Source organism: Triticum aestivum, chromosome 3D (genome assembly GCF_018294505.1).
Source record: "Triticum aestivum cultivar Chinese Spring chromosome 3D, IWGSC CS RefSeq v2.1, whole genome shotgun sequence".
NCBI classification, from domain to species: Eukaryota; Viridiplantae; Streptophyta; class Magnoliopsida; order Poales; family Poaceae; genus Triticum; species Triticum aestivum.
In genome coordinates, this window is record NC_057802.1 from 276379528 (window position 1) to 276401956 (window position 22429).

Sequence of the window (22429 nt, forward strand, 5' to 3'; positions counted from 1 at the left end):
CCGACAGAAGTTCACTTGCCGACACTTTTTTAGTCAGCATACACCCTACCTATGCTGACAGAAAATCTGTCAATGTACACCCTACATACGCCGACAGATGGACTGTCCGTGCACACCCTACCTATGCCGACACATGATTAGCCAATGTACACCCTACCTATGCCGACACTTAACCTGTCTAGCAAGGTCTTCACCATTGCCGACACTTAAATTGTCTAGAAAGGTCTTCACCATTGCCGACACTTACTCTGCATGGCTATGGGGTGTACCTTTGGCGACACTTTCTCAGTTGGAATGTTTTTCCCAACACATAAATTGCTAGTAAGATGGTGTACAGCCAAAACAACAATTGGATATTGCTCATGTTCAAATATTACACAATGCTCAAATGTTCACAAACATTGATAATATGTTCACAAACATACATATATATTGATCACAAGTTCAAAAACAAGACAACATTGACAAAGCAAAGTTTGGCCATCTTGACCACCATCCAGAAACACAAGTCACATAAAAGGACCACTATTTGTTATTCTAAAAGAGTTGAAACACGAAATGGTCCAAAAAACTTAAAAGTCACATCCATGACCACAAGATTTCTACTCCAGAACACTTGAAGCACCAAATGGTAGAACGCACATAAGATTCATGATTACAAGTTGGCTAGTCCGAAATACTACAAACGGCCAAATGCTACATAAGACTACGAAGTCATCACATCCATGCGCACTAGGTGGTTGAGTACCTGAAAATATTCCACACGATCTTAATGATAAGCGAATAATGAAACTATGCTCACTTAATATCTGACAAAAGTGCAAATATCATTTCGTACTAACACCTAATTAAGACATAGACATTTTTCAAATGTTTTACGCCAAAGTGGATTCATAGGAAATATTACCAATATCGAGAAAATTTTCATAGGTATCCTGAGGCTTTGGGTCAAATTCTCATACGTTCAAACTGAATGTGACTGCAAACATGTGATGTGTTACTCACGTGTAGATATGAGAAAATGCATGGGTGTACCCCAACAATTTTGCACATTTCATAGTTTGAAAATAATTTAAAAAATAATTATGGCTGCATGTTATCTGATGAAGTAGAACCAAAATGTACAGCTTCAGACAAAAAGAACTGCAGTATGGTGAAGTTTTGTATATGCCATGTGATCTTTAGTTTTGTATACATATTGATCTATGCTAATTCCTAAGGAATGTATGTGGGCATCAGATAACATCATGTGATTTTTATATTTTCAATTTTAAAACTGCAGTATGTGGATTTCAGTTTTATATAGAAGACACGAAACATTATCTAGTGATGCTATAAGTCCAGGCAAAAATTTGGCGCTCTAGTGGACACTCAAATGATGTATGTATATTTCCGAGACAAAAACAAAAAAGCTTATTGTATGCAATATGTTGTAGTACCTGCACGTCCTTGCACATCAGTTGTCTTCTTTTCATCCTTGATTTACAAAAATAATCGTTACTTTTTAATAGGTCTTCTAATAGGCAATTGATGAAATCCTTGTATTCTACATTCAAATGAAACATTATAGAGGTTAAGTATAATAGAACTATAATGAAATCATAGCACACAATCTTTATTGCAAAAAAGGAAGTCCAAAAAATGTCTACACATGAAGCTCCAGCCAAACATGGCTCACAAATAAGTTTTACAATTTCAGATACACTGAAGTGTCATGTGTGACACATTTTCCTTGCTTGCCATTTGGTTTACTCTAATGTGTGATACTTAGTCTATGTACTGGTGTTTCTAGTTCAATATCATCTGATCAATATAGCTAAATGACAGGAAAATCAGTTTTGGGGCACTTGTGTTTCATCAAAAAAGAAAAGGATTCCAAAGAGAACTATGGAAAATACTTCAGGGGTTGTACAGATTATGTGTAATCAAATGATAACATACTCATAGCACTTGTTTCCAATGCAAACTATTTCAGTTCACAGGCTGCTTCTTCCACTGCACGTTGCTCTGAAAAATGTGCATACATGTATCAACCAACCTGTGAAAAGGAAAATTGTGTTTAATAATATAGATAACTCGGCTTACCATAAATCAAATTAGAAAGTAGGCTGAGGGACTGCAAGTTATTTCCTTGGTAAGTTTAATGGATGAACTTTTCAAATGCACAAATGATGTTCAGGGAATATTAGGCCATCACGAGAATGAACACGAACATCTCATAAAACCACCATGTACCACCATTATTAAGATTGAAGTACTGTCTTATTCTTGAACCAGATTGCCATTATTAAGATTGAAGTCCTCATCTTCCTACAGCTTACAGCCCTAATGGGGATAATAGGCTACAATTAGTTTGCTCAAACCTGCAACAAACTAGCCATCTTTTCCATTCTAAACAGGCATCTTAGCGTGAATACCTTTCTACAGTGAGTTACATATCTACTCAAACCTGCTATGAACTAGGCTGGAATTTAATCGGCTACATGCTAGCTACAAAAAAGAAGTGGCACTCCAGAATTATTATGCACAACTCCATAGATATTATCCATCGCAATATTAGGTTATTGGCGCAAACTAAATGGCAGCTAGAAAAACAGAGGCAAAAATGCCTGCCCTGGAAGCACAAAATATGCTTCAGGACAAACACAAACTGCAATATCCACTTCTTGCTAGTCACGAAGACAGCTCCAACACAACGCCTTAGTCTACATCATTGAAAATATGGGTGCTCCATGACCTTTCATTGCAGAGATCCTCTTTGTTGGCTTGTCCTTACTGCCGCATTTTCGGCAAGGATCACAGCCGTAAGTTAGTACAAGATTCTTACAAGAGCCCCTCTTTTTCTCTGTTTTTCTGCAAGGATCAAGTAGCACGGATAGTCGGATACACATGTTTGATTACTATAAACTCAAGCAGATCAAGACCATTGGCGTCAAGACTAATACAGTAGACAGTTTTGAGAAGTTCCAGTGAGGGTACTCTCAAAAAAAAAGTCAGGGTACTCGTGCAAGTTTGGGAGCTTGCCTACCCCTGGCCATACATCATCATCCCAAGTGCCCGACAACCTAGCATTCAAAAACCAAGATAGCCCATCTACATTCAATACCTCCTACTAACGCCAATTCAATAACGAAGATAGTCCATCTATATTCGATACCTCCTACTAACGCCAATCGATAAGATAATTAACATGTGGCAACGTGTGTGGCTCCAAGGACCTCAGGGTCCCCGTACTACAGAGTAAGGATCCACAAATGAATTTAGATGTGTCACGAATAGATCAAGGAAGGGGAATAGTGCAGAATCAGCCATGATCAGGTGCAATAATGCTAATAGAAGTAGTTGGAAATTTCAGTTGCTCGGCAAAACCCACTGAAAAACTAAGCACCATAAGCCCAGACCAAGCTTGAGAAATTCAAAATTACCTCAACAATATTGTACAGATATACGCCTAGATTCTCCAAATTCAGGGCCCAGCATGCTCTCTAATGTTCTTGCTTTTATTTATCTGAAAATACCTGTGTATACAACATAAAAGTGAAGTACACACCTCAGAAAAAAAAAATACAAGACTCCAGACCAGAAGAAAGAGAGTGTAAACATCAACATAAAACTAAAGAGTATAGGCATAGTTGAACCAGATTGGAGAATATATCGATGTACTGTCAGCAAGGTAACACATTATAGCTAAAAATATGTATCTCTTTGGAGGAAAAAGTAATTAAACTATGAATATCAGCTGCACAACCTCTATCATTCATGGTGTATGGCCAATACCTCTACGTCACACTATAGAAGCTTACTTCCTATTATCTTTTATGTATAGATCTGTGTAGATATCGCCAATTGTAGTTGCAATAGATGCTCTATCCAGCAGCAATGTGTAGAAAACTTCTGATAAACAATGATCAATACATCATCAATATATGACTGGATTGACAATCAGAGGATTATAAGACAGAGGAAAAAGAACAATCAAGGGGGGTTACACCAAATGCAAACCAAGAAAGAACGTTCTGTGCTCAGTTTCAAGTTATCACATATCCCCTCGACTGCAATTAGATGGGTATCACTGTACCAGCCAAAGTGAGAAAATAAGACAACACATTAGTTTGAGAGGACAATTTTTTTTTTGTAAACTGATTGGCACAGAATAATGCAACTATAGTTTGATTGTAGCAGGCACTGCTCTCTGTACAGGAAAATGATGGCAATATCATCACTATAGCTGGTGACACGCATCTGATTAACTCATGATACCGGTGCAGACCTAGAATTCAGAAACTTGCAAGCTTAGAATTCCGGAGCTAAAGTACCATGTCCATCTAACCATCGATCTGAGCAACGAATTAGAAAATAAAACAAAGCAATGTATAATCTTTTTGCTGCTCAGTGGTATACGGATCCAACTAGTAATCTTCGTAATACTACGCCATATTATCAAACAAAAAGGGGCAGATTAAGTGAGCAGGAATCAGGTCTTGCTTCAGATCAACAACATGTCCAAACCACTCCCGCAGCTACCAACGGTACAACTCTCAAGTTGCAGCAAACTAGCAATTCGATCTACTGACACATGGTGGTACTCACGGCTGGAAGAACAACAGCAAAGAAAACAAATCGGGGATCCCACCATTGGTGTGTGTGTGTGGGGGGGGGGGGGGGGGGGGGGGTGCAGTCGTTGTTGTAACTCGGAGGAAGGCAGGAGGGGGATGGGGTTGGGGGCGGCGGACAAACGGAGCTCGGGGTCGAGTTATGGCTGTGACCCCGGCAGCGGCAGGGAAGCATGAGGACGGTGGCGGCAAGGACGAGGGTGACGCCGACGGCAGGGCGGCTGGGACGTAGGCGGTGGAGCGACGGCAGGGATGGGGGCATGGAGCGCGAGGGCGGCGGCGGCAGGGAAGTGGGGAATGGAATGGGGTGAATGTCCTCGATTTGAGATGGAGCCCTAGCAGCAGCAGGTCCAGTAGTAGCAGATCCGGCTGCAACGGGAGCCCGGAGATGGAGCCCCGGCAACAGCAGGTGTGGCAGCAACGGGAGCCCGGAGATGGAGCCCCTGTAGTAGCAGGGACGGGGATTGGGGAGGAAGACGGCAGGATGTCAGGGGAGGGGGCAAGGACGGCAGTTAGATCTGGAGAGGACGGCGGCTCGATCTCGGAATGGAGCTCGGGGGGAGGGGGGCGGAGTGCAAGGACGGGTGGATGTCGGGGTGGAGCTCGGGGGCGGGGGAGTGCGAGCTTCGAGACGACGGCTTGACGACGGGGGTGGAGCGCGAGGCCGGCGGCAGGACTGTGGATCGAGCACGAGGGCGGCGGCGGCAGGCACAGGTTAGGGTCGTGGAGTTGGGGATATTTTGCACGAGGGTGGAGGATATTTTGCACGAACACCCGGAAATTTCCCCCTCGCGCCTAAATCGCGCGCCACAAGTTTCCAACCATCAGTCCATTGACACGTGTCTACCTACGCCGACACTTAGTCTGTGTCCTTACACCCTGTGTACACCGACACATTTTAAGTCGCTAAGTACCCATCTATGCCGACTGAAAAACTGTCAAGGTCCACATATATGCCGACACATAGCATGTTATTAACCAATTACTGACAGATACATTGATGCTACGAGATTGCCGACTCTTAGTGTGTCCACGATGACGTACCTTTGCCGACACATGATCCGAAGACAAAACTTAAAACTTATGCTAGCAGTTATTTTGTGGAGATCATTGGACCTTTGCCCACAAAAATGTGTCACGTAAGCTCTACCGTGGTGTAGTGAATTCGAAGAGAAATACAAAGATATCAAATCATGCATATAAGAATTCAGAGAAGATTCAAATAATATTCATAGATAAGCTGATCATAAATCCACAATTCATCGATCTCGACAAACACACCGCAAAAGAAGATTACATCGGATAGATCTCCAAGAACATTGAGGAGAACATTATATTGAGAATCAAAGAGAGAGAAGAAGCCATCTAGCTACTAGTTATGGACCCGTAGGTCTGTGGTAAACTACTCACGCTTCATCAGAGGGGCAATAGAGTTGATGTAGATGCCCTCCATGATCGAATCCCCTCCGACAAGATGCCGGAAAAGGCCCCAAGATGGGATCTCATTGGAACAGAAGGTTACGGCGACGGAAAAGTATTTTGGTGGACGCTTCTGGTCGTTTGGGAGTATTTGGGAATTTATAGGCCAAGAATTAGGCTTAGAAGAGCTCCGAGGGGCACACAAGCCAGGGGCGCGCCCTGGAGGCTTGTGGCCTCCTCGTGACTCTTCTGACTTCATCTCCAAGTCCTACGTGTGTCTTCTGGTTCAAGAAAAATCATCGCGAAAGTTTTATTCTGTTTGGACTCCGTTTGATATTTCTTTTTTGTAAAACTCAAAAACAAGGAAAAAACAGAAACTGGCACTAGGCTTTAGGTTAATAAGTTAGTCCAAAAAAATATAAATTAGCATATTAATGCATATAAAACATCCAAAACAGATAATTAAATAGCATGGAACAATCCAACATTATAGATACGTTGGAGACGTATCTCCTGGCCGGTACAACCGCCCATGAAGCACCCCAAGGTTTTCCCGGAGCAGAGGCGGTACAACCGCCCGGGGGCAGCGGTACAACCGTTTGGCATGTACCTGGGAGCAGAAACCCCAGGGTATCACCCCTGGAGCGGTGGTTGTGTCGGTTGAGCTGGCCAGGTGGTACAACCGCCCAAACGAGCGGTACAACCACTTGGAAAGTAAACCACTAGTTTGGAAGGAAATGGGGACCTCTCTCTCCTCTAACAGAAGGGAGCAGTGGGTGAAGAGAGATGTGTACGCGCAATGATTCACCCAATACCTTCCGATGTGGATTCCCTCTTAATAGTACGGGTTTCCTATGACCAAAGAAATAAGAGCATCTCCACTTGCGCACCCAACAGGCACCCCAGGGCAAGTTTTTTAGCGCCGGTGCCAAAAAAAACCAGTCGCGCCCCCTGGACGCCGAACTCCGCCCGCTCAGCCCATATTTTGGCTTGGCGATCCCAGACCGAACCCAGCGCACTGGGGGTGCTTGAGGGCTCCGGCGAAAGGAAAAACCGCGCTTGGGTCACCACTGTCAGGCGAAAAATCATCTTGCACGTCCAGATCCCCCCCCCCGTGCACGCCCTACCGCTAGCGTGCCGATCTCGGCGCCGCCTACCTACCCACCGCCGCTAGAAAGGCTATTCCCCCACCGGAAAAGAGAGGGTTCACCGCGACAGCCTTCGACCCGCTCCTGGGCGAGCTTTCCGGTGCTCCGGCCACGTGGGAGGGGATACCGACGGCTGCGCGCCTACCACTCCTGCCAGGTGTTCGGCGATTTGTCTGCTCGGCAATGGACTCGGACGACGAGGAGGCGTTCGCGGCGCTGCTGGAGGAGGAAGCTGATGCCGACGCCCAGGATGAAGAGCACCTCATGGTCCTTACCGCTCTGGCCGGCCTGTTCGCGAGCAATGCGAAGCCGCGGCGAGGTGGCTCGGCGCCGGGCCGGCTGAAGGCAAAGCAGAGGCATCGACTGGAAGGCTATTGCTTGCTCTATGCCGACTACTTCGCCGACGCTCGACTCCACGGCGAGAAAGTATTTCGGCGCTGTTGTCGGATGAGCCGGAAGCTCTTCCTTAGGATTGTGAATTCCATCCATGAGTTCGATAGCTACTTCAAGTGCAAGAAGGATTGCATCGGCACACTTGGATTCACCTCACTCCAGAAGTGCATGACAGCTATGAGGATGCTAGCATACGGAGCTCCCGGTGACTCATCGAAAGACTATAGACGCATGGCCGAGTCCACGACCATTGACTGTTTGTACAAGTTTTGCAGGGCAGTGGTGGTAGTGTTTGAACCACAATACTTGTGATCACCCAATGCCGAAGACACTGCTCGGATCCTAGCACAGAATGCAGCAAGAGAATTTCCTGGGATGCTTGGAAGCATCGACTGCATGCATTGGGCATGAAAAAATTGTCTATTTGCTTGGCAGGGGATGTACAAAGGCGTGAAAGGAGCTTGCAGTGTGGTACTTGAGGCAGAGGCCACACAGAAGCTCTGGATTTGGCACTCCTTCTTTGGTATGCTAGGAACTCACAATGACATCAACGTACTGCAGTGCTCGAATGTCTTCGCCAAGCTTGTTGAAGGTCATGCTCCTCCGGTGAACTTCGAGGTCAATGGGCGCCACTACAACAAGGGATACTACCTAGCAGATGGCATCTATTTGAGATGGTCCACATTTGTGAAGACTATCTCAAACCATGTGCCAGGAGGCAAGAACTCCTACTTTGCCAAGTGCTAGGAGGCTTGCAGGAAGGATGTCGAGCGGGCATTTGGTGTGCTCCAATCTCGATTTGCTGTTGTCCGGTACCCCGCTCAGACCTGGTCGAAAAATCAAATGTGGGAGGTCATGACTTGTTGTGTCATCTTGCACAACATGATCATCGAGAGCGAGCAGGAAAAGCGAGTGTTTGGCACTGAACCATATTACAGGCAGGGTCCTCTTGCCCCAGTTGATCACCAGTTACCGGTAACCTGAACTACCTTCCTCAATATGCGTCAGGAGATCCGAGACCCACAGGTGCATCAACAACTACAGCACGTTCTGTTGGAGCACCCATGGAGGCTGAAGGGCAATGCCTAGCTCAACGTGTGATGAAATATGAGTTTTTATTTATTGAACTATTTAATTTGTATTGATTTGTGTGATGAACTATGTGATAAAAATAGCTTCTGTTGAATTTGTGGCGAAGCACGCCGAATATGGGCTTAAATCGGTCCAATTTGCGCCGAAAGTGGGCCAATTTACGCCGAAAGTGGGCCGAAATCGGCGGCCGGGAACCCGAGCCCCCCCCCACGCTGACTTTTTCACCGGCGCACCCCCAGACGGCGCTATTTCAAGCCCCTGGGGGGCCGAACGGCTGGAGATGCTCTAAACACGTAGAGAACACCGTCTTCGATCTTTTTCGTCTGGAGGGAATGCCTAATCGTCTTGTACCCAACATAGAGTACTTGAAGAACTTGGCACACGATTAGACCACAAGGTGAGTTATCATCATCACCAAAACACAAAAGCGGGAAATGCCCTAACAGGGTGTTTGCGTCCATTTGCATACACTGAAAGAATGGGCGCCTTAAGTGCCGTTTAGGAATTGCCCTTATTTTTTCCTTTTTATTTTTCAGCTTGCAAATAGTTTTTGTATTAGTGAATATTTGTTTAAATCAGAAACTTATTTAAAGTTTGTGAAAATCTTTTGAAATTATTAATATTTTTAAAAATTTGGAACATTTCCTTAAATCATGACTTTTTCTGAATTCATGATTTTTTCCAAATTCGTGATTGTTTTCTTAAAGTTGTGGAACAAATTTTGAACTTTGCTAACATTTTTTAAATCAATCACCTTTTGTTGAAATTTGGGAATAATTGAAATTCATGAACTTTTTTATTGAATTTCATGAATATTTATTTGAATTTGTGAACATTTTTAAAAATTTGGAACGTTTTTTCAAATCCGTGAGTGTTTTCTGAAAATCTGGGGGCGCCCCGCCCGGGCACATGGGCTGGCCTGTCCACGTCAAATCGAAGCCAGCAAGCGTGGGTCCAACAAGGAGGAGGCTCCCCCTCCCTTGTCGCCTCTCAACTCTCTGAAAACCAACACACACGAGAGATTTTGCGCAGCGATAAAACTGAGCTGCTTTTCTGTTTTCCTTCCTTTTATTCCTCAACAGAAGTAAACGTGCCGCGGATCCTGCGCCCCGACTGGATCGTGCCATCCCATGATCGAGCACTCGGTCCACAGCGCCCTACGATCGCTCCGCGGATCGCACAGAACGCGTCTCGCGGGAGCAGCTAACTAACCTGACGAAAGACACTAACTGAAACTTTAACTGAAGAAAGCTAACGCGAGTCTGAAACTGAAAACGGCATGCTAGCTATCCTAGCTTATTGTGCAACAAACTCCCCCTAAGCTAGGGTGGCTGGCACCTGATGACTCCAACACGATCGCGCATCTCCTGGAACTGAATCCGTCCGAGAGCTTTCGTGAGGATGTCGGCGAGCTGGTCACCAGTTCGCACGTACTGGACGTCGATGCTGCTGTTGTCGACGCACTGTCGAAGGAAGTGATATCGCAGCTCAATGTGCTTGCTCCTATCATGGAAGACAGGATTCTTGCTCAGCGCTATCGCTGACTTGTTGTCGATGCAGAGCTTGGTGGCGCCGTCGACGCGCCCGAGCAGCCGCCTGAGCCAGATTGCCTGGCACGTGGCTCCCGCTGCGGCGACGTACTCTGCCTCGCACGAGGAGAGCACGACGATCTTTTGCTTGGCAGATTGCCATGACACCGGGCTGCCTCCGAGGAAGAAGATGGTTCCGCTGGTGCTCTTGAGATCATCCACGTCCCCTCCAAGATCTGAGTCGCTATACCCGACGAGTTCCGTGCCGCGTGCTTGCCGAGTGTAGCAACATCCCAGCTGGCGCGTGCCGGCGATGTATCTCAGCAGCTGCTTCACGGCGGCCCAGTGTTCGCTTGTCGGCTCCTCCATGAACCTGCTGACGTAGCCAACGGCGTAGGTGATGTCCGGTCGAGTGTGGGTGAGGTAGCGGAGGCTCCCCACCACACTCCTGAAATGCGTGCCGTCCACGCGCTCCCCGCCGGCCTTCCGGCTTAGCTTGAGCCGTGGCTGCATCGGAGTGGCCACGGGATGGCAATCCTCCATGCCGGCTTTCTCCAGTAGCTTGCCGGCGTAGGACGACTGCGCGATGAAGATTTGCCCCGGCCGCTGAGTCACTTCGATGCCGAGGTAGTAACTCAGCAAGCCTAAGTCACTCATCTTGAAGAGAGACATCATCTCCTGCTTGAACTCCACGACAGCCGTTGTGGATGCACCAGTGACGATCAGGTCGTCCACGTATACGCCGACAAGGAGACGGCCACCGGCTCCGGTGCGAGTGTACACGGCGTGCTCGGACGGACACTTCTCAAAGCCGAGGGCATGGAGACTGCTGCCAAGTTTTGCATACCAGGCCCGCGACGCTTGACGCAGTCCGTAGAGTGCTTTGTGTAGCCGGAGCACCTTGTTCGCTGCACTGGCGAGTTCGAAACCGAGGGGCTGCACCACATATACCTCCTCCTCAAGTTCGCCGTTGAGAAAGGCTGACTTGACATCAAGGTGGTGCACCTCCCAGCGCTCCTGTGCCGCTACGGCGAGAAGTACGCGTACGGAGTCGAGCCGAGCCACCGGCGCAAACACTTCCTCGAAGTCAATGCCGGCGCGCTGCACAAAGCCCTTCGCCACGAGGCGAGCCTTGTGCTTGATCACCTCGCCGGCGGCGTTCCGCTTCTCCTTGAAGACCCACTTCAATCCAATAGGCTGATGACCTGTTGGCAAATCACACAGGGACCAAGTCTGGTTAGACTCGATGCACGCCATTTCCTCCATCATCGCCGCCCGCCATGCCGCATGGGGCTCGGCCTCTGCGAACGTCGCCGGCTCTCCTTCGGGCAGCAGGAGCAGGTGCTCTGCCCTCCGCCCTTGGCCGCGTCGTGCGCGAGCACATCATCCATGCGACGGAAACGGTGCACGGCGTCGGGGTTGTCGTCGTCGTCGAACATGTCCAGCTCGAAGGGCGGCGGGGTCGCGTACTGCACGTCCTGCCAGACTGGATGGGCAGGTGGCGCGCTTCCCGTCGCTGGTGAATCTGCTGCAGAGTTGTCGTGGGTGGGTGTCGCCGTGGTAGGAGCGGGCGACCCCGCAGCAGCTCCGGGCGGCGCCGATGGCGACGGGCTGACAAGCGCAGCGCTGTCCCCCTCATGGTCACCATATGAGGCGAAGTCGACGATGAACGTGCCGCCCGTGCCTGTTGCCTCGCCACTCCAGTCCCAGCTCGCGTTTTCGTCGAACACGACGTCGCGGGACACATGCACGCGGCGACTCGTCGGGTCGTAGACCCTATACGCCTTGGTGCCAGGCTCATAGCCGATGAGCACCATGGGCGTGCTTCGATCGTCCAGTTTCTTGAGGTTGGGCTGCGCGCTCTTGACGTGAGCCACACACCCAAAAACTCGCAGGTGACTCACCTCCGGTTTCTTGCCGTGCCAGAGCTCGTACGGGGTTGCGCCGTCCACGCTGCGAGTGAACGCGCGGTTCAGGAGATAGACGGCCGTAGTCACCGCCTCTCCCCAGAAGTAGTCCGGCATGCCCTTGGCCTTCATCATGCTCCTCACCATGCCCACCACCGTCTGATTGCGCCTCTCGACAATGCCGTTCTGCTGCGGCGAGTACAGCGCTGTGAGGTGACGTTGAACTCCGGTGGCGGCGAAGTGCTCGGCCAGTGACGAGGACGTGAACTCTCCGCCGCGGTCAGTGCGCAGCGTGCCCAGCTTGCATCGTGCCTCCACCTCAGCACGCGCCTGGAACCTCTTGATGGCGATGCCTGCCTCATCCTTGCTAGACAGCAGGGTGAGCCACATATAGCGACTGTGGTCGTCCACCAGAAGCAGGAAGTAGCGCCGCCCTCCTGGTGTTGCTGGCGTGATTGCCCCGCACAGGTCTGCGTGAACGAAGTCGAGAGGAGTCTCCGCTCTGAACTTGGCCGCCTGGGGAAATGGCGCTCGGCGTTGTTTGCCGGCGAGGCACGCCTGGCAGAGCTCCCCCGAAGACTCAATGCCCGGCAGCCCCTGCACCATACTTGCCCGCGCCATCCGCTGCAGTGCGTCGACGTGCAGGTGACCGAAGCAGGCGTGCCAGCGCCATGACACGCTGTCCGGGCGCGTGGCAAGACAAGCCGGACGAACAGGGTGGATGTGAACCTTGTACAAATGATTTTGGGACCGTTTTACCTTGAAGATGAGGGCGTTGCGTCGATCGCGGACAGTGAGGACGCCGTGGCGCGTGTTGATGTCGCAGCCGTTCTCGTCGAGATGCCCGAGGCTGGCGACACTGCTCCAGAGCACCACCCGCACCACCAAGTCGGCCGGCGACGTGGACCCGGCGCTCGTGCTCAGCTCCACCGACGCGGAATGTACCTGGCTTCCTCACCCGCTCCTCCCAATCGACACAGGAGCAGCTGGATGAGCATGCTCGCGTCCGTGGTGGGCCGGAGCTCACCTGCTCTCCTCCCATGCACATAAGATGTTTGTTGAAATGCCAAAGAGAGTGAGAGGAGGAAGAAGAAGGTTGATGTGGGCCCCACCTGTCATAACGGTTAACCTGACGGTCAAAACAAACGTAGTTGACTTTGCCGCCATGTCAGCCTTGACGGGTGGGTTCTGCCTGTCATAAACACGTTTAAATCGTCTAAACTGGGCATTTTTCAAAAGTGGTAGTTTTTAGTCACAAAATTAAAAAAATTGGTAGTTATCAGTCATTTTTTTGAATGCGGTAGTTCAATGGGACGGGAACCCCTAGTTTTTTGTCAAATACCTCCCCTGTTGTATCCGATGGGATTAATCAGCTCAAGCTGCCCTCTGAAATACCCTCCTTGCATTGGTAGCCCATATGTGTAGGGCCTTTACTTGCAGGATGAAGAACGGTCTGACTTGAGATAGATCAGAGCTATTGTGTATTTGTGTTCTGTGTTGTCATTTACTCCCTCGGTTTCTAAATATAAATTTTTCTAGAGATTCCAATATGAACTACATAGGGAGCAAAATGAATGAATCTACACTCTAAACTATGTCTATATACATCCATATATAGTTTATATTAAAATCTCTAGAAAAATTTATATTTAGGAACGGAAGGAGTAGAATGTTGTTGTCCTGTTATGGATGCCGACCTCACCTCCCTGACCATGCAGCATTCGAGTGAATAAAGCCTTGCATAAATATCTTGGTTCCATAAGATTCTGTGTTGGGTGGCTTTTGCTTGCTATGTCTCCAGGTAATGGGAACTAGTAAGGAGTTCCTTTTTCTTTCTTGTGTGCTGAGTTGCTGACTCCATAAACCATTTGCTATTTTGATTCAGAGTATATCAAGCAGCATGGGAGATGGAGCCAAATGGATGGTCAACAAAATAAAAGGTAAGGTACCCTTCCCTAGCTTTGCTAATCCTGGTTCAAAAGGCACACTACGCATGATTTCATCTCCCTCGGTCTGTGTGGCCATGCGAGCAAGAAAGTAACCAACCATTTTGGTTTCAGGAAAAATGCAGAAACCATTGCCTCAACTCCTAAAGGAATACGACCTTCCAACGCATCGGCGTGCGAGGTTGGCTACAAGGATTCGTTGGTGCTCCGGTTCTTCACCTGCGTGACCGGCAAACTCAACAAGGGGAAGCTGTCGGAGGTGGAGGGCATCAAGACCAAGATCCTCATCTGGATAAAGGTGACCGCCGTCAGGACGGAAGCCTCCAAGGTGCATTTCTGCGCAGGCTTGAACAAGACCCGGAATCGCGACGCCTACGAGGTTGTCAGGGACGGTGTTTCAATAGACAAGTTCTAGATTAATTCAGCGCAACTCTGTGTGAAAAGCTTGTATACCACTGTGATGTGATGATGTTCGTCTGTCCTGTGCATAAGAGAAAACAGATTTGTTAATAAAAAAGTGAAATTTATTCTAGGTGAACCGGCGAAATCTGATTGATTCCGACAGAGATTAGACACGGTCATCGGGTCATGTATGATGATTATTTCAAGGCACACATCTGCCTGGGTTTGGGTCCACCACGCGTTGAAACGCTACGGGCGACTGACAGGCGATTGCTAGGCGATCTGCTGCCAGCGCTAGGGTTAGGGTTTTGGCGGCGGGGGTGGTGTGGTTTACGGTGGTGTCTAGGGCGGCAACTGCGCCTCCCTCGACGCGGACTGGTGTAGCCTCTCTCCCCTACGCGGCGCTGCCATGGGGGAGAAGGCGAAGGAGAAATCTGCGGTGACACGGGCGGCAAAGGCGAACCCGGTGGCGACAGCGACCCCGGGGAAAGCAGCAAGCGGGGGATCCTCAGAGTCCCCGATCACGTGCAAAACGCCAGATCCCGCTGCAAGCCTCTCTACGAGACTGGGAGGTATGGTGATGTTAGACAAGGAGGCGGAGGGTTTCGTCTTCGAGGAACCAGATCAGATCTTGCCCAAGAACTTGAAGTGGTCGGCGGTTGGGAAAGCTTTCTCTCCGCGACCCCTCAACAGGACGGTGCTAGAGAAAACGATGCATAAGGCTTGGGGGCTCCATCATGAGGCAAGGTTCCGAGACATGGGCGACAACATCTTCGTTGTCCACTTTGGGAGTGAAGGGGACTGGAAGCATGCTATGAACAGTGGACCATGGTAATATGATTTCAATGTGCTGGCGTTGAAGGAATATGAGAGCAATGGGAAATTGGCTTGGTGAAGTTGTGAAAGTGGATGTCGATAAAGATGGGATGGCCAGAGGAAACCAACTGCAGGTTAGAGCTAGGATTTCACTTTTTGAACCCCTGGTCCATGGTTTCGTCCTCAAGACCTCTCAGGAGGATAAAGTGGGCACCTGGTTTGATTTTCATTATGAAAAGGTTCCACACTTCTGCTTTGAGTGTGGAAGATTGGTGCATGTGAATGGATGCTGCGAGCCTCCTGTAAATAAAGCGGAGCAATGGGGGGCTGAGAGCCTCACCAGGTAGGAGCACTGGCTCTAAGAACGAGACCAAGGGAGGAAAGAACAACATCACGACTAGCAACAGTTTTATGAGTTCACAATCGGATGGAAATAACAGGGAGCAGGACGGCCATGCTCGCGGACGGGATGCTCCAGTGAAACGCAACCTGAACGCCGAATTTGATCGACCGGTGAATGCACGCACTGGCGGGCAGAATCGAGTAGAGAGGGGTAGTTGACTCCCCCAGCAAGGACAGGTATAGAAGAGAATGGCCAGAAGAAAGACATCTCGGGCATGAGATAGAAAGGAAGAAAGAGAGAGATCTGAGGGAAAAGCTCAAGGAACGTCAGAGGCAGAGGGATGTCGAACGTGAGCAGAATCATGTGCGAGGCCAATGGGAGCGAGGCTCATCCAGCAGAGGTGGAGATGGCAGATATGGATATCACCCACACTACCCTACAGAGAGGAGGAGGGGGCACTATGTCAGGAAACCTAGGCAGGATCATGAGGAGAGGAGACGGAGGGAAGACAATCCCCATGGTGCTCCTAATTCAAGAAAGAGGAGGCCGAGACAGATGTGGGTGCCCAAAGGGGAGGGTGACAAGCAGGATGGTGATGAATCCTTTATCCGAGACACGAGACAGAAGACTTCCTCCGTGTTTGATCGCATCGAAGAGCAGGTCGATTTATCGGCGGACCCTGCCAGGGAGCAGGGCCGCCGGGAGCGATGATCATTTTGGCCTGGAACTGCCGGGGGTTGGGGTTGGACTCGGCAGTAGGCGAACTACGGGGCCTGATTAGGTCATACAACCCAGCGGTGGTGTTCTTATCAGAAACTAAAAAGAGATCAGGGGCGATGGATAGGCTTAAGTGGAGCTTGGGGTTCAGTAAAGGGGTAGCGGTGGATTGTAAGGGAAAGAGTGGAGGACTAGCGCTGTGGTGGAGGGATCATGTTGAAGTAACAGTGAGGCCGTGGTGCCAGTATTACACCGATGCGGCGATCGTGTGTGATGGTGCCTCCTTTAGATTCACTGGAATCTATGGGGAGCCCTGCATCGACAAAAGAACGAAGACGTGGGAGATTTTGCGATATCTTAGTGCCCAAGACAACCTCCCATGGCTATGTGCGGGAGATTTCAATGAAGCTCTTAAACAGGATGAACAGCAGGGTAGTAACCCAAGACGTAGGAGACAAATGGAGCTCTTTGAAGACTGCTTGTCCGACTGCGGGCTGGCGGATCTCGGTTTCTCAGGGTACCCGTTTACGTGGGATAACAAGAGGGAGCATGGAGATAATATTCAGGTACGGCTGGACAGGGCGACGTGTAATGGTGACTTTGCGCATTTATTCCCGTCTATCGAAGCGCAACATGTGATGACTGAAGAATCAGACCATCAAGCGCTAATCATTAAAGCGTTGGTGATGGCGGGGGAATCTCGTGCGCGGGGACATAGATCCTTTATGTACGAGGCAGCATGGGCGAGGCATGAGGATTACGAGGCCATGGTAGCCGCTACATGGGGGGTGGCTCATGCAGCCAATCAGCATGAAGGGCGACTTGCAACAACGTTTAACAGTTTAAAGGCAGCGACAAGATCCATGCAAGAGTGGAGTTGAAAGGTTTTTGGTTCCATAAAGAGGCAAATTGCGCACCTTAAGGCACATTTGGTGGATGCGAAAGAGTGGGCCGCCCGTACGGGATATAGACAGGAGATAAAGGAGATTGAAGACCAACTGCATGAGCTTTACGAGAGGGAAGAGGTGTATTACAAGAAACGATCGAGGGTAGATTGGTTAACGAAGGGGGACCAAAATACAAAGTACTTTCAAAACCGAGCCTCACACCGAAAAAGAAAGAACACAGTCAAGGCGCTAAGGAGAGAAGATGGGACGGAGTGCATGGACGATGATGGGATGAGGAAGATGGCCGCTCAGTTCTATGCCCACCTCTTCGCTTCTGAGGGTGCGTCGAATGGGGAGAGGGTTCTGCAACACATTCAAGGAGCAGTGACTGATGAGATGAATGCAAAACTTGGGGCTCCTTTCACCGATGACGAGATCGAGCAGGCCCTCTTCCAAATGGGGCCCACTAAAGCATCGGGACCGGACGGCCTCCCGGCCATGTTCTACCAACGCCACTGGGCGCTGGTGAAGGAGGATGTGTGTGGTGCAGTTCGTGATTTCCTCGCGGGGACGGCGGCTCCAAATGGCTTCAACGACACGATTATTGTGATGATTCCGAAAGTGAAGGCGCCGGAGCTGCTGGCGCAGTTCCGCCCCATCAGCCTATGCAACGTGCTTTATAAGATTGCGGCGAAGGCACTGGCCAATCTCCTCAAGGTGGTTCTTCCGTTCATGATCTCAGAGCAGAGTGCATTCGTGCTAGGCAGGCTTATAACGGATAACGTTCTGGTAGTGTATGTATGTGTGCATGCAATTAGGAAAAGGAAGAGGAGGAAACCTATGTGTGCTGTCAAACTGGACATGATGAAGGCTTACGACCGGGTGGAGTGGGACTTCCTAGAACAAATGATGCTGAAATTTGGCTTCTCCGATCACTGGACAGAGATGGTTATGAGGTGCGTGAAAACAGCGACGTTCTCGGTGAAGTTAAATGGGGGCCTATCCGAAAGATTTCATCCCACCAGAGGGCTCCGGCAGGGAGATCCTCTCTCCCCGTATCTTTTCCTGTTTTGTGTAGAAGGCTTCTCTGCATTGCTGAAAGATGCTCAGAGGGAGAAGAACATCAAGGGGGTCTCTTTTGGGAGTGGTGGACCAACTGTCACTCATTTGCTCTTCGCTGACGACAGTGTAGTCTTTGTGGAGGGATCAAGAGAGAACTTCGAGGCTTTGCGCCATATACTGCTGGATTATGAGGTGGCCTCGGGTCAAAAAGTTAACCTACAAAAATCAGCGGTCTTCTTTGGCAAGGTTACATCGGATGATGATAAAAATGAGCTCAAGCAGGTGTTGCAAATAATAGAGGAGGCGCTGAGTGAGAGGTATTTGGGCCTGCCCACGGTGGTTGGGAGATCCAAGGACGGTACGTTCAAGTACGTAAAGGAGAGTGCAAAAGGAAAAGTATCTCGATGGAAGGGTCAAGGCTTGTCTAAGGTGGCGAGAGAGGTGCTTGTCAAGTCCGGCTTCCAGTCAACACCAACTTTTACCATGAGCAGTTTTCAACTCACGAAGAAAATGTGCGGGAACCTGTCTTCTATTTCTTCGAAATTCTGGTGGGGCGAAGCAGATGGTCATAAGAAGGTGCACTGGGTCGGCTGGGATAGAATGTGTATGATAAAGAATGAAGGGGGGCTAGGATTTCAAGATCCCAAAGCGTTCAATCAAGCCATGCTAGCCAAACAAGCATGGCGCCTGCTACAAGTGCCAGAGTCGTTATGTGGAAGGGTTCTAAGGGCAAGGCATTACTCCGACAGATCAATCTTAGATGCCACATGCTCGGACGGGGGATCGTACACATTCAGGAGCATATTACACGGACGTGACCTGCTCATTGATGGCCTGATCTGGCGTATAGGGGACGGCTCGCAAGTCAAGATCCACCATGACAATTGGGTACCTAGGAGCGGTAGTCTAAGGCCACTGGGACAACGATACATGGTGGGCATTACGCGAGTCGGGAATCTGATTGAGGGAGATGGTCGCTCTTGGAATAGAAATCTGGTGCTGGAGATGTTTCTTCCAGATGAAGCACATGAATATTACAAGTCCCAGTTGGGGGACCGGAGGTACAAGATTACCAAGCCTGGAATTACACTAAAAATGGCATCTTCACTGTCCGGTCGGTGTACCATCTCCGCATGAGCCAAAAACGGCTGAGATCCGGACGGCCGGAGTCCTCATCCTCTGTGGTGGATCATAAGTCCTGGTTGAGCCTTTGGGACACAGTTGCACCGGGCAAAGTAAAAATTCACATGTGGCGACTGATACGAAATGGCCTGGCCGTGGGTGCGTAACTCTTGAGGAGGAAGATCAAGGCAGGTGTTTTCTGTAATGCATGTGGCCGGGAGTAGACGAACCTCCATAGATTCTGGGGCTGCTATCATTCGGTGAAGTTTTGGAAGATAATGCATTCGGAGTTGGGAGTACCGGTGGCGATCCCACCGGAGTCAGTTTGTTCCTAGAGTGCGTTGTCAAGATGGTTGCTCTCGTGGTTTGCGGAGGCCTCAGATGATGAGCGGGCTATTATGGTACAGGGCACGCACGCGTTGTGGCTTGCGAGGAACAATGCACGCGATGGACAGAGGATTGAAGAAGCAGAGTCTATTGCGCAAAGGGTCTTCAACTTGATGATCGAGTGGCAGGCTATCCACGTGCGGAAGACCAAGCAGGTAAAGCCGGTGGTGAAAGAAAAGTGGAGACCCCCGGCGGAGGGGTGGATCAAGGTCAATGTGGATGGTGCAACAACTAAGGGGGGAGAGATAGGGGGAGCCGGAATGATCTTCAGGAACCATGTCGGAGCATATGTGGGTGGCGCATGCCATGTCCTCTCACTGGGGAGTGACCCGGAGAGGATTGAGCTCCTGGCATGCAGGAGAGCTGCCCGGTTGGCGAATGATCTAAACATCACAAACCTACACATTGAGATGGATTGCAAGACGATTGTGTGCAAGCTCCAGAACGTGCAGAAAGATTTCTCACCTCTGGGGCCTATTGTGGAGGAAGTCAGGCAGTTGTTGGCATCAAGGGAAAGCTGGAAGATTTCTTGGGTGAGAAGAGAAGCTAATGGTGCTGCCCACTCGTTAGTGAAGGAAGCTGCAACGAATAAAATTTGCAAGGTGTGGCTGCATGTGCCCCCAGACTTTATTTTGCCTGTTGTCGCAGACGAGATCCCCATGTGGGAAGTTTAAATAAATTTTTGAGTGAAGAAGGCATAGTTTTTTTTGAACCGTTGAAGGCATAGTTGATACGGAAGTGTTGTGCACACGACGAACAGTTGTACTACTATTCAAAAATTCCTAGGGGCACGTTGGTGTGTGGGCACCCGTTCTGTTACATGCTTTCTTTCTTTTTAACCCTGTTTCACCGGTTTAATCCCTGTGTGAGCACCCGTTCTGTTACCTAGGGGCACACTGGTGTGTGGGCATCCGTTTTGTGCATAGGAGAAGATTTTATCTATGGGAGGGAAAGAATTTTTATTGAAGCTATGATTCAATCCATTCCTGTTTTTGCCATGGGGGTTTCTAAAATCCCGAAGGAAATTTGCAAAGAGATAACTGATGCCATGGCTGCGTTTTGGTGGGGGGATGATGATAATGGTAAACAGATGCATTGGTTTGCATCGTGGCATATGTGTATCCCGAAGAAGAATGTGTTGGGGAACGTAGTAATTTCAAAAAAAATCCTACGCACACACAGGATCATGGTGATGCATAGCAACGAGAGGGGAGAGTGTTGTCCATGTACCCTCGTAGACCGAAAGCGGAAGCGTTAGCACAACGCGGTTGATGTAGTCGTACGTCTTCACGATCCGACCGATCAAGTACCGAACGTACGGCACCTCCGAGTTCAGCACACGTTCAGCTCGATGACATCCCTCGAAGTCCGATCCAGCCAAGCTTTGAGGGAGAGTTCCGTCAGCACGACGGCGTGGCGACGATGATGATGTACTACCGACGCAGGGCTTCGCCTAAGCACCGCTACGATATTATCGAGGTGGACTATGGTGGAGGGGGGCACCGCACACGACCAAGAGATCCAAGGGATCAATTATTGTGTCTAGAGGTGCCCCCTGCCCCCGTATATAAAGGAGCAAGGGGGAGAGGCGGCCGGCCAGGAGGAGGCGCGCCAGGGAGGAGTCCTACTCCCACCAGGACTCCCTCCTTTCCTAGTTGGAGTAGGAGAAGGGGGGAGGAGGAGGGAGAGAGGAAGGAAAGGGGGGCACCGCCCTCCCCCCTCCTTGTCCAATTTGGACTAGAGGGGGAGGGGGCACGCGGCCTGCCCTGGCCGCCCCTCCTCTTCTCCACTAAGGCCCATCTTGGCCCATTAAACCCCCCCGGGGGGGGGAGGGGTTCCGGTAACCCCCGGTACTCCGGTAAAATCCCGATTTCACCCGGAACACTTCCGATGTCCAAATATAGGCTTCCAATGTATCAATCTTTATGTCTCGACCATTTCGAGACTCCTCGTCATGTCCGTGATCACATCCGGGACTCCGAACTACCTTCGGTACATCAAAACACATAAACTCATAATATAACCGTCATTGAACTTTAAGCATGCGGACCCTACGGGTTCGAGAACTATGTAGACATGACCGAGACATGTCTCCGGTGAATAACCAATAGCGGAACCTAGATGCTCATATTGGCTCCCACATATTCTACGAATATCTTTATCGGTCAAACCGCATAACAACATACGTTGTTCCCTTTGTCATCGGTATGTTACTTGCCCGAGATTCGATCGTCGATATCTCAATACCTAGTTCAATCTCGTTACCGTCAAGTCTCTTTATTCGTTCCGTAATACATCATCCTGCTACTAACTCATTAGTTGCAGTGCTTGCAAGGCTTATAGTGATGTGCATTACCGAGTGGGCCCAGAGATACCTCTTCGACAATCGGAGTGACAAATCCTAATCTCGAGATACGCCAACCCAACAAGTACCTTCGGAGACACCTGTAGAGCACCTTTATAATCATCCAATTACGTTGTGACATTTGGTAGCACAGAAAGTGTTCCTCCGGTAAACGAGAGTTGCATAATCTCATAGTCATAGGAACATGTATAAGTCATGAAGAAAGCAATAGCAGAATACTAAACGATCGAGTGCTAAGCTAACGGAATGGGTCAAGTCAATCACATCATTCTCCTAATGAT

General features: G+C 49.5%; 1 long non-coding RNA gene and 1 pseudogene across 3 annotated transcripts; one reads left to right on the top strand and one right to left on the bottom strand.

Annotated features, from left to right (window-relative positions):
- Positions 1–410: 410 nt before the first annotated feature.
- On the bottom strand, positions 411–4608 carry LOC123078399 (uncharacterized). 3 transcript variants are annotated; one of them, XR_006437411.1, is made up of 6 exons: positions 4591–4608; positions 3778–3894; positions 3426–3518; positions 1942–2038; positions 1440–1546; positions 411–748 (listed from the first exon to the last, which is right to left on the bottom strand). It is a non-coding gene; the product is annotated as an uncharacterized lncRNA (long non-coding RNA). The 3 variants fall into 3 exon arrangements; XR_006437410.1 differs by lacking the exon at positions 4591–4608 and having other exon boundaries at positions 3804–4584; XR_006437409.1 differs by lacking the exon at positions 4591–4608 and having other exon boundaries at positions 3778–4584.
- An 8259-nt stretch (positions 4609–12867) lies between these two features.
- Positions 12868–14462, top strand: LOC123076264 (uncharacterized protein At5g01610-like; annotated as a pseudogene).
- Positions 14463–22429: the final 7967 nt, after the last annotated feature.